The sequence below is a fragment of the Silene latifolia genome, chromosome X (assembly GCF_048544455.1).
Source record: "Silene latifolia isolate original U9 population chromosome X, ASM4854445v1, whole genome shotgun sequence".
Classification (NCBI taxonomy): Eukaryota; Viridiplantae; Streptophyta; class Magnoliopsida; order Caryophyllales; family Caryophyllaceae; genus Silene; species Silene latifolia.
Window position 1 is genome coordinate 269,413,796 of NC_133537.1, and position 13,385 is coordinate 269,427,180.

Below are 13,385 nucleotides of genomic sequence, written 5' to 3' on the forward strand. Positions count from 1 at the left end.
TTATAAATAAATAGTAGAGGTCGTCAGTTTGATGGACGATCCAAGGTGCCTAACACCTTCCCCGATCGTACTTTACCCCCGAATCCGCAATCTTTGGTTCAGACCGGAGTGACGGATCATCCCATTCCAAGGATCAAAGGGTCTTTTCCGTTTAACTTATTTTTGTATGTTTTTTATAAAACCTACTGGCGACTCCATACTATTTACTTATTTTCAAAAAGGAGATTTTTCGGGGGATCTCACGTTTGGCGACTCCATTTGGGAGTTTATAAGAGGGTAAGACTTGAAATTTATTTATAATATTATATTTTTGGACGAAATTGTATGTGTGCGATTAATTTCGTACAGTTGTTGTAGTCGGTCAACAAAAATTGTATGCTATCACTCTTACTGCATAGTTGCTGATTCTTGTTAAATTGCCTGGATATGTGCATTGAGGTTCAAAGCAATATGAATTGTTTCTTATGAATAAGCCATGCATTACACGTTCCCTGTGTTTTCTTTTTCTTATTTTTATTTTATTGTATTCGTTATTAACGATGCTAATATCTTGTCTCGGATGTTAAAAAAAAGCGTAGGCTCCCCGTTAGCCAATATTACTCCATCTTAAGCTACCCTAATTTACCCTCGGTAAGGTACGATGTATACTTAGAAGGTCCATTTGACCGACTAGGCCTTACACGTATTTTCCACCTCATGACGTCGTGTTTTGGCAACCCGTCCTGGTCCATATGAGGGGAGCACAAAAGCGAGAGATACCTCGTGGTGTTTTAATGTCTTGAGTACCCAATATCCTACCCACAAACTTAACCATAGATCCCGTAGAACCTTTGTTAGGATATCTTGTGTGTCTTGTTAATGCTTTGACATGTATAATTTCTCTTGTATGATACATTCAAAAAAAAAAAAAAAAAAAAAAACGGTAGTTTAATTTGCATTTGCTAATTTGATATGGACGTGTCTCACTCACCGATAACTACAGTAGAGATCATGAACGTACATGTGCATTAATAAATTGGTCTAAACATTGCATTGAGTCCTTACGCACTTTGGGTTTCATCTTGTAAATATAAAAGCGTCCCGCACGTGACCACACCCCTCCGAGCATCGCATATAGTATCGATCGTCTCGCATAGCATAGCATAGCCCATCGTTATGTACAACAAAGTCTCAAATAGGAAGTTATGTAGCCTCGCATTTCGACCATACTTTCAATTCACATCTACACATAGCGTTATCGCAGGCGGTCACTACACCGGTTAGCCTTGCATTAGATATCATATCATCGCTTAGGTACGTAAACCATTACATTCCTCGCAAGGGCATGCTTATGCACATAATCGATCATTTATAGAAGCATCATAGAACATGGCACGGGTTTTGGCATTCAGATTCGATTTGTCGGCGTTAGTCCGTCGGTGTGTCCGTCCCGTCCCCGCATGACATGTCAAAAAATAAATATCGCACTGCATCATTGAATCCGATTGTGCGACATTCAAAGATCCTAGGTAGTTCGACACATGCACTTCACATAGTAAATTTCATTCTTAGACTGTCTCATATAGGGCCCGCATTTGTATATAATAGGTTCAAGATAAAGAAAGCTAAGCAAAGCAGAATATTGCAAACGTAAAAAACTAGGTACTCGCATTCAGGTCTTAGCTAGCATTAGATACATGGGCATTCACCATATTCCTCCATTCTAGTCTTGTCTATTATAAAATAAATAAAATCGTTTTCTAAAAGCTAAGATGTCATGATCCGGGATAAGGAGGAGTAAACGAGACCCTAATTTTAATAGCCACTCTAGCGTGGGAACAAAAGAAGGGTACATGAAGACTAGATGATACCTACTGACATGTAGTTTCCATCAAAATTTAATAAAATTAGGACCATCCAAGTCCTTTCTCAGTTGCATATATATTTAAAAAAAACTAAGAGTAAGAACAAACATGTCAATAGAGCAAGAAAAATCACTCTTATAGTCATATAATCTCATACGAGTGTTCTTGACATTACCTAAAAAAAACACTAGTTTACATATGTGTCTAATTAAGTTAGGACCATCCTAGTCCTTTTTGAGTGCATAAAAAAATGAAACAAAGAGCATATGTCATTTTTATTAGTCACTTGTTCTACTTTTTACCCTTAACTAGTAGAATAGACTTGGAATACTTTAGGTCGTATCTTTTTAGTGTAGATCAGTCGACCTCTTAGAGTCGGCCTAAACGAGGGCGTGCACTAGACCATCTTTTCCGTCTCTGTGGTGTGATAATTCCTTGATCGTCGTGTCTCTAACTAGGTGACCTATAGGTTTGGAGATTTCATTTTCCTACTTGATTCGTTAATTTTCCATACTTCTTGTGACTACTAGTTTAAATGAGCACAACTCTCTATTTCCCAAATTTGTCAATTTCTCATATCTCAAATGACCACTAGATGAGCACAAACTCATATGATCGACCATTTTTAGCAAATATTGTCATCTATTTCCATTGAGGCTAGAAAACTAGCCCAAAAATATCAAAATCATATTCCTAGTACACCCGTGCCTAAACTTACCAAATAAAACACGGGAGCGCACACTCCATGCCCTTAAAACAAGATAGGTGACCACAGGTCCCTTAGAATGAACTATGTAAAAAGTCTCAAAAATTCACAAGACAAAAAAAACCAGCCAAAGTTGCAATTTTATCCGTATCAAAAATCTCAAAAAATTCAAAAGACAAAAAAAAAAAGGTTCCAGTAAAAAAAAAGACAAAAAAAAAGTTCTAGTAAAAAAAGTTAAAAAAAAAACACTAGTCAAGATGCAATTAAAAATTGCAGAGTGATCACTTTTTTTCATTTCTCAGACGAGTCAATCCACAATAAATTTGTCTCCATTCCTCTTGGGACGATCATTTCATTCATTTAGGTGAGTGAGAGAGGCACACAAGTCTCCAGTGTCATCTAACACCATAGAACCTTCTACTCCATTCCATTTATCACCCTCGTTTAGCATCTAAGATTTCGGGGGATGTACACTAAATTTATACGGTTACATAAGTATTTTATTTCTATAGTATTAGTTTTGGGTAATTAGTCAAACTTGTTAATATAAAGAGGGCAAAACTCATTTTACAATTTGAATCTCAAAATCCAAGGCAAAAAAAAATAATAAAAAAAAAATTGGCACAATCACGACCCACACCAGGTCGGAAAAAAAGAAAAAGAGATGTTTTAAAAAAAAAAAAAAGCAGATTTTTGTGTGACACTAAAAAAACACACATTTAGAAAATAAACAGGGGCTACCACAACAAGCGCCTACGAAGGATTGTGTCACAGGGAATCTAAATAGAAGAATTTTAGCCAAAACGAAGGGCTTAACGGAAAAGTTATTGCGCATGTGTTAACAATTTAGAAGACAGCCGTGACCAATAAAATTGTAAGGACTTACAATTTGGTAACAATTCAATAGGCACAAAACCTAAGCAGCTAGGACTAGAGTACTATGCCCCTTGCCCAAATCATGCTCAATAGCACGTTTTGGAAAAAATTAACAGGACTGGTAATGAGATGTGTCATGTATCTATGGTCTATTTTAGGAAAAGAACGCATTGTCAATTAGTTAGTGTTTGTCTCCATTGTCGTAAGTACATTAGCATCTTGCATCATAAGCATTCTATTTGCATTATCAGCATATACTACTTGCGTCTTAAATCATAAATTATTTGCATTAATGTCATAATTGTGCAATCAGTTCAGGCAATCAGTTCAGTCGTATTATCAAGCACACTACTTGAAATCGGTAAAACCATAAAACCAAAAATGTAAAATCCAAAAAAGAGAGCATAGATTCAACATCAATTGACTAAGAAAGGGAAAGCACCCATAATTTGGCCAGAAGCTTTGTATCAAGCACAAGACTTGACCATTAAAAAAAAAGAACGAAGAAGAAGCATAAACTGTGACGATCGGAGAAGAAAGCAACAGAAGAAAACGGGACAAAGTAAAAAAAGCAGAAAAAAGAGAGGCGGTTAAAAATCAGTTCAGACGGAAAAACTTACTATTCAAAATGGAGCTTGATACCAAGAATGCGAAATCAGGTCAAAAATCACGACCTGCAGGTTTGTTGATGCTCGATTAATGATGGCTAGGAGGGCTCAAAGGATCCGACGATGCTCTTTATCGATCGACTCGGGGATCGGGACGATGGCTATGACAGACATCAATGTCAATTATGTCCCATATCAGGATGGTATACTTGAAATTAATGGAAAATGTGAAGATAATCATTTAAAGAGTATTAATTGAAAATCAATCGACAAAAAAAAACACACCTACGTCGACCGTGTTCCTTCATCAGTCATCCGGTCGCTAATAGGGGCTCAAATTGCGGCACAACTCCGCTTATTTCACTCTATCTCGGAGCTAGCGAGAATCGACAATCGCGGTGCTCCTTCATCAGTCAACTCATTGTCATTCTATTGCTTAGACGATGGCTACAATGACACAGATGCTGTCGATCATGTCCCATATCAGGATAGTATATTTGAGCAACCATTTAAAGAGTATAAATTCGAAATCAATCGACAAAAAAATAGCACTTACTTCGACGGGACTCCTTCATCAGTCATCCGGTTTCTAATCGGGGCTCAAATGGCGGCACAAAACCGCTGATCTCATCCAAAATCCGGAGCTGTAACGATGCTACGGTGGCTTGCGCGGATCTCGGAATACAACTGATTGGGGTTTTAATTCTCAGTGATTGATTGTGGTTTTATTTTCTGAGCAACACCAGACAAATAAATCAAGTCGATTCGGAAACAAGGGTTCGACAATTTGGAATTTCATCGAGCAGTAATGGAGGAAATGAAGAAAAAAAAATCAATGCAGGGCACTTGAGAGTTGAGACACGTGATGATAAGTGCTAGAAAATGGTCCACTTTAATATGGAGCAGTAGATTTGTTGGCTTATTTTCCACCCGTCTTTTAATTAGGCCTGTCTAACTTGTGCCTATTGACGGTTTTACATTTTCTCTACGCTTTTCTATATTAGCGAAATAAAACTTTTGCAAATTTTCAGCCCATTTCGTGAATTAAAATTTTACGATTCTCAAACTAAATAAAATTTTCAAATCCTTTGTGGGCAGACCCTGACATGCATTTTGAGTTCTTAAAATAAAATTTTCTGAACTTATCCTTTTTGCGAAATAAAATTTTGCAATTTTCAAATCCTTTGGTGGCAGCCACGACATGCATATGAGTTCTTAAAATAAAATTTTTTTTTGAACTTGCCTTTTTTGCGAAATAAAATTTTGCAATTTTCAAACTTATCGGTCGGCGGGCCCTGACACGCATCTAAGTTTGTAAAATAAAATTTTACATTCTAATCCTTTTTTCAAAATAAAATTTTGAATTCCTTGGTCGGCAGGCCCTGACATGCATTTAAGTTCATAAAATAAAATTTTCTGAACTTTCCTTTTTGCGAAATAAAATTTTGTAGATCCTAGTTTGTAAAATAAAATTTTACATTCTCTTTTCAAAATGAAATTTTGAATCCTCGGTCGGCGGGCCTTCACACGCATTCGAGCTTGTGAAATCAAATTTTGCGAGTTCACTCTTAAGTGAAAAAACGTTTTTGCTTAACTGATTCCAAACCGGCGAAACAAAGTTTCGCTCTACCAGATCGGACAAGCTAAACAAAGTTTAGCTATACCGATTTCGGACCGGCTAAACAAAGTTTGGCTAATCCAGATTCGCACCAGCTAAACAAAGTTTGGCTATTCTAGATTCCAGACCAGCAGCAAAACAAAGTTTTGCTTTACCAAGTTCCAGACCGGCGAAACAAAGTTTTACCATTCCAGTTTCCAGATTGGTGAAACAAAGTTTTACCAGCTTCATTCCAGACTAGTAAAACAAAGTTTTGCTAAACCAGTCCCAGTTTTCAACTACTACAGACAGGTAATATAAGAGGCCCAGATACGTTTCTTAACCTTTATCTGTCCCGATCGGACTACTTTGACCTTCGTCTTACCCAGACTCGGTCAACGTGGGGGCTTCTGTGGACACCTCAAAATGTCTACCTAGCCTTGCGGGTACCCGATGATGAGGCTAAAATTTAAATGACTAAATGAAAATTGACAATGTTATAATTAAAAAATTTCTTTACGCTTATTTAAAGTAAACTACTTAAAGTAGCCCAAAACCTCTTTCGACTTATTTCTCACCCGGTCCATTTCATTACTATATTTCATACCATTTAAGTAACACTCTCAAAAATACATTATAAGATCAAAATAGAGTTCCATGTCAGAACTTATGTCAATATATAGTCGACCCAATTAATAACACTAGGCCACTAGCACATAGCTCACCATATTCCTATGGATAGGCCCATTGTTAGTACTCGGAAGATTAATAATGTGTGTCGGCCCATAGCATGATTACGTACAAATTATGTGTACAGAATAGTAAGAGGAATTGATTAAAATAAAAAAATTAAAAAGTTCAGAAAGTTTGATATAAAGGATAAAACAAAAACCAAGGTGCTCAATCAAGATCGTGGTCTCACAGCAACAATATGAGAGCAAGTCAAACTCCAATTCCACACAAATTCCAATAGCAAATTACTATAAATATACTCCCGCATATCCACGGGAAGAAGGAGGACGAGCCATGCACACAAAGCCAGATAAGTAAATTCAACACCCGCCTCAAATATTTCATCTCAGTTTCAAATCAAACCATTCACATAAAAATCATCCCGATTCCATATAAAGCGCGATAAGAAGCGTAATAACTTACGACAAAATCGAAATTCATTAATAATAACATCCACATGTTTACAGGGTATCAATTCAAATAAGTTTTTTTACTCTTTTTATTTCAGTCTTTTATTTATTTCTTTATTTATCGTATAATTGTATATAAACTATTCCTTGTACATAATTTGTTTCATTTTTCTTATTCTTTTGATAAATTTCGTCAAATATATAATATTATAAATAAATAGTAGAGTCGTCGTTTGATGGACGATCCGGTGCCTAACACCTTCCCCGATCGTACCTTTACCCTCGAATCCGCAATCTTTGGTTCAGACGGATGACGGATCAGTCCCATTCCAAGGATCAAAAGGGTCTTTTCCGTTTAACTTATTTTTGTATGTTTTTTATAAAACCTACTGGCGACTCCATACTATTTACTTATTTTCAAAAAAAGGGAGATTTTTCGGGGATCTCACAAAATGGCGATTCTCCATTTGGGAGTTTATAAGAGGGTAAGACTTGAAATTTATTTATAATATTATATTTTTGGACGAAATTGTATGTGTGCGATTAATTTCGTACAGTTGTTGTAGTCGGTCAACAAAAATTGTATGCTATCACTCTTACTGCATAGTTGCTGATTCTTGTTAAATTGCCTGGATATGTGCATTGAGGTTCAAAGCAATATGAATTGTTTCTTATGAATAAGCCATGCATTACACGTTCCCTGTGTTTTCTTTTTCTTATTTTTATTTTATTGTATTCGTTATTAACGATGCTAATATCTTGTCTCGGATGTTAAAAAAAAAGCGTAGGCTCCCCGTTAGCCAATATTACTCCATCTTAAGCTACCCTAATTTACCCTCGGTAAGGTACGATGTATACTTAGAAGGTCCATTCGACCGACTAGGCCTTACACGTATTTTCCACCTCATGACGTCGTGTTTTGGCAACCCGTCTGGTCCATATGACTGGGGGAGCACAAAAGCGAGAGATACCCTCGTGGTGTTTTAATGTCTTGAGTACCCAATATCCTACCCACAAACTTAACCATAGATCCCGTAGAACCTTTGTTAGGATATCTTGTGTGTCTTGTTAATGCTTTGACATGTATAATTTCTCTTATATGATACATTCAAAAAAAAAAAAAGAAAAAAAACGGTAGTTTAATTTGCATTTGCTAATTTGATATGGACGTGTCTCAGCTACCGATAACTACAGTAGAGATCATGAACGTACATGTGCATTAATAAATTGGTCTAAACATTGCATTGAGTCCTTACGCACTTCGGGTTTCATCTTGTAAATATAAAAAGCGTCTGCACGTGACCACACCCCCTCCGAGCATCAGCATATAGTATCAGATCGTCTGCATAGCATAGCATAGCCCATCAGTTATGTACAACAAAGTCTCAAATAGGAAGTTATGTAGCCAGCATTCTGACCATACTTTCAATTCACATCTACACATAGCGTTATCAGTAGGCGGTCACTACACTGGTTAGCCTTGCATTAGATATCATATCATCGCCGGTACGTAAACCATTACATTCCTCAGTAAGGGCATGCTTATGCACATAATCTCGATCATTTATAGAAGCATCATAGAACATGGCACGGGTTTTGGCATTCAGCGATTCAGTTTGTCGGCGTTAGTCCGTCGGTGTGTCCGTCCCGTCCCCCGCATGACATGTCAAAAATAAATATCGCACTGCATCATTGAATCCAAGCAAAGATTCAAAGATCCTAGGTAGTTCGACACATGCACTTCACATAGTAAATTTCATTCTTAGACTGTCTCATATAGGGCCTGCATTTGCATATAATAGGTTCAGTACAGTAAAGCTAAGCAAAGCAGAATATTGCAAACGTAAAAAACTAGGTACTCGCATTCAGGTCTTAGCTAGCATTAGATACATGGGCATTCACCATATTCCTCCATTCTAGTCTTGTCTATTATAAAATAAATAAAATCGTTTTCTAAAAGCTAAGATGTCATGATCCGGGATAAGGAGGAGTAAACGAGACCCTAATTTTAATAGCCACTCTAGCGTGGGAACAAAAGAAGGGTACATGAAGACTAGATGATACCTACTGACATGTAGTTTCCATCAAAATTTAATAAAATTAGGACCATCCAAGTCCTTTCTCAGTTGCATATATATTTAAAAAAAAACTAAGAGTAAGAACAAACATGTCAATAGAGCAAGAAAAATCACTCTTATAGTCATTAATCTCATACGAGTGTTCTTGACATTACCTAAAAAAAACACTAGTTTACATATGTGTCTAATTAAGTTAGGACCATCCTAGGCCTTTTTGAGTGCATAAAAAAATGAAACAAAGAGCATATGTCATTTTTATTAGTCACTTGTTCTACTTTTTACCCTTAACTAGTAGAATAGACTTGGAATACTTTAGGTCGTATCTTTTTAGTGTAGATCAGTCGACCTCTTAGAGTCAGCCTAAACGAGGGCATGCACTAGACCATCTTTTCCGTCTCTGTGGTGTGATAATTCCTTGATCGTCGTGTCTCTAACTAGGTGACCTATAGGTTTGGAGATTTCATTTTCCTACTTGATTCGTTAATTTTCCATACTTCTTATGACTACTAGTTTAAATGAGCACAACTCTCTATTTCCCAAATTTGTCAATTTCTCATATCTCAAATGACCACTAGATGAGCACAAACTCATATGATCGACCATTTTTAGCAAATATTGTCATCTTTTTCCATTGAGGCTAGAAAACTAGCCCAAAAATATCAAAATCATATTCCTAGTACACCCGTGCCTAAACTTACCAAATAAAACACGGGAGCGCACACTCCATGCCCTTAAAACAAGATAGGTGACCACAGGTCCCTTAGAATGAACTATGTCAAAAGTCTCAAAAATTCACAAGACAAAAAAAACCAACCAAAGTTGCAATTTTATCCGTATCAAAAATCTCAAAAAATTCAAAAGACAAAAAAAAAAGGTTCCAGTAAAAAAAAAAAAAGACAAAAAAAAAGTTCTAGTAAAAAAAAGTTAAAAAAAAACACTAGTCAAGATGCAATTAAAAATTGCAGAGTGATCACTTTTTTTCATTTCTCAGACGAGTCAATCCACAATAAATTTGTCTCCATTCCTCTTGGGACGATCCTTTCATTCATTTAGGTGAGTGAGAGAGGCACACAAGTCTCCAGTGTCATCTAACACCATAGAACCTTCTACTCCATTCCATTTATCACCCTCGTTTAGCATCTAAGATTTCGGGGGATGTACACTAAATTTATACGGTTACATAAGTATTTTATTTCTATAGTATTAGTTTTGGGTAATTAGTCAAACTTGTTAATATAAAGAGGGCAAAACTCATTTTACAATTTGAATCTCAAAATCCAAGGCAAAAAAAAATAATAAAAAAAAAATTGGCACAATCACGACCCACACCAGGTCGGAAAAAAAGAAAAAAGAGATGTTTTCTAAAAAAAAAGAAAAAACAGATTTGCTGTGTGACACTAAAAAAAACACACACCAGAAAATAAACAGGGGGCTACCACAACAAGCAGCCTCTAAAGGATTGTGTCACAGGGAATCTAAATAGAAGAATTTTAGCCAAAACGAAGGGCCTAACGGAAAAGTTATTGCGCATGTGTTAACAATTTAGAAGACAGCCGTGACCAATAAAATTGTAAGGACTTACAATTTGGTAACAATTCAATAGGCACAAAACCTAAGCAGCTAGGACTAGAGTACTATGCCCCTTGCCCAAATCATGCTCAATAGCACGTTTTGGAAAAAATTAACAGGACTGGTAATGAGATGTGTCATGTATCTATGGTCTATTTTAGGAAAAGAACGCATTGTCAATTAGTTAGTGTTTGTCTCCATTGTCGTAAGTACATTAGCATCTTGCATCATAAGCATTCTATTTGCATTATCAGCATATACTACTTGCGTCTTAAATCATAAATTATTTGCATTAATGTCATAATTGTGCAAATTGTGCAATCGGTTCATCGTATTATCAAGCACACTACTTGAAATCGGTAAAACCATAAAACCAAAAATGTAAAATCCAAAAAAGAGAGCATAGATTCAACATCAATTGACTAAGAAAGGGAAAGCACCCATAATTTGGCGGAAGCTTTGTATCAAGCACAAGACTTGACCGGTAAAAAATAGAACGAAGAAGAAGCATAACGTGACAAATCGGAGAAGAAAGCAACAAGAAAAAAACGGGACCAGTAAAAAAAAAGCGAGAAAAAAAGAGAGGCGGTTAAAAATCGGTTCAGACGGAAAAACTTACTATTCAAAACGGAGCTTGATACCAAGAATGCGAAATCGGGTCAAAATCACGACTGCGGGTTTGTTGATGCTCGATTAATGATGGCTAGGAGGGCTCAAAGGATCCGACGATGCTCTTTATCGATCGACTCGGGGATCGACGATGGCTATGACGGCACATCAATGTCAATTATGTCCCATATCGGGATGGTATACTTGAAATTAATGGAAAATGTGAAGATAATCATTTAAAGAGTATTAATTGAAAATCAATCGACAAAAAAAAACACACCTACGTCGACCGTGTTCCTTCATCAGTCATCCGGTCGCTAATAGGGGCTCAAATTGCGGCACAACTCCGCTTATTTCACTCTATCTCAGGAGCTAGCAGAATCGACAATCGCCATTGCTCCTTCATCAGTCAACTCATTGTCATTCTATTGCTCAGACGATGGCTACAACGACACAGATGCTGTCGATCATGTCCCATATCAGGATAGTATATTTGAGCAACCATTTAAAGAGTATAAATTCGAAATCAATCGACAAAAAAAAGCACTTACTTCGACGGGACTCCTTCATCAGTCATCCGGTTTCTAATCGGGGCTCAAATGGCGGCACAAAACCGCTGATCTCATCCAAAATCCGGAGCTGTAACGATGCTACGGTGGCTTGCGCGGATCTCGGAATACAACTGATTGGGGTTTTAATTCTCAGTGATTGATTGTGGTTTTCTTTTCTGAGCAACACCAGACAAATAAATCAAGTCGATTCGGAAACAAGGGTTCGACAATTTGGAATTTCATCGAGCAGTAATAGAGGAAATGAAGAAAAAAAAAATCAATGCAGGGCACTTGAGAGTTGAGACACGTGATGATAAGTGCTAGAAAATGGTCCACTTTAATATGGAGCAGTAGATTTGTTGGCTTATTTTCCACCCGTCTTTTAATTAAGCCTGTCTAACTTGTGCCTATTGACGGTTTTACATTTTCTCTACGCTTTTCTATATTAGCGAAATAAAACTTTTGCAAATTTTCAGCCCATTTCGTGAATTAAAATTTTACGATTCTCAAACTAAATAAAATTTTCAAATCCTTTGTGGGCAGACCCTGACATGCATTTTGAGTTCTTAAAATAAAATTTTCTGAACTTATCCTTTTTGCAAAATAAAATTTTGCAATTTTCAAATCCTTTGGTCGGCAGGCCCTGACATGCATATGAGTTCTTAAAATAAAAATTTTTTTTGAACTTGCCTTTTTTGCGAAATAAAATTTTGCAATTTTCAAACTTATCGGTCGGCGGGCCCTGACACGCATCTAAGTTTGTAAAATAAAATTTTACATTCTAATCCTTTTTTCAAAATAAAATTTTGAATTCCTTGGTCGGCAGGCCCTGACATGCATTTAAGTTCATAAAATAAAATTTTCTGAACTTTCCTTTTTGCGAAATAAAATTTTGTAGATCCTAGTTTGTAAAATAAAATTTTACATTCTCTTTTCAAAATGAAATTTTGAATCCTCGGTCGGCGGGCCCTCACACGCATTCGAGCTTGTGAAATCAAATTTTGCAGGTTCACTCTTAAGTGAAAAAACGTTTTGCTTAACCAGATTCCAAACCTGCGAAACAAAGTTTCGCTCTACCAGATCCAGACAAGCTAAACAAAGTTTAGCTATACCAGTTTCCAGACCAGCTAAACAAAGTTTGGCTAATCCAGATTCCAGACCAGCTAAACAAAGTTTGGCTATTCTAGATTCCAGACCAGCAGCAAAACAAAGTTTTGCTTTACCAGGTTCCAGACCGGCGAAACAAAGTTTTACCATTCCAGTTTCCAGATTGGTGAAACAAAGTTTTACCAGCTTCATTCCAGACTAGTAAAACAAAGTTTTGCTAAACCAGTCCCAGTTTTCAACTACTACAGACAGGTAATATAAGAGGCCCAGATACGTTTCTTAACCTTTATCTGTCCCGATCGGACTACTTTGACCTTCGTCTTACCCAGACTCGGTCAACGTGGGGGCTTCTGTGGACACCTCAAAATGTCTACCTAGCCTTGCGGGTACCCGATGATGAGGCTAAAATTTAAATGACTAAATGATAATTGACAATGTTTTAATTAAAGGCTCTTTACGCTTATTTCCGAGTAAACTACTTAAAGTAGCCCAAAACCTCTTTCGACTTATTTCTCACCCGGTCCATTTCATTACTATATTTCATACCATTTAAGTAACACTCTCAAAAATACATTATAAGATCAAAATAGAGTTCCATGTCAGAACTTATGTCAATATATAGTCGACCCAATTAATAACACTAGGCCACTAGCACATAGCTCACCATATTCCTATGGATAGGCCCATTGTTAGTACTC

At 36.6% G+C, this 13,385-nt stretch overlaps 1 long non-coding RNA gene across 1 annotated transcript; it reads right to left on the reverse strand.

Annotated features, from left to right (window-relative positions):
- Positions 1–7,896: 7,896 nt before the first annotated feature.
- Positions 7,897–8,378, reverse strand: LOC141616758 (uncharacterized). Its single transcript, XR_012531036.1, has 2 exons — positions 8,197–8,378; positions 7,897–8,115 (listed from the first exon to the last, which is right to left on the reverse strand). It is a non-coding gene; the product is annotated as an uncharacterized LOC141616758 (long non-coding RNA).
- Between the last annotated feature and the right edge of the window lie 5,007 nt (positions 8,379–13,385).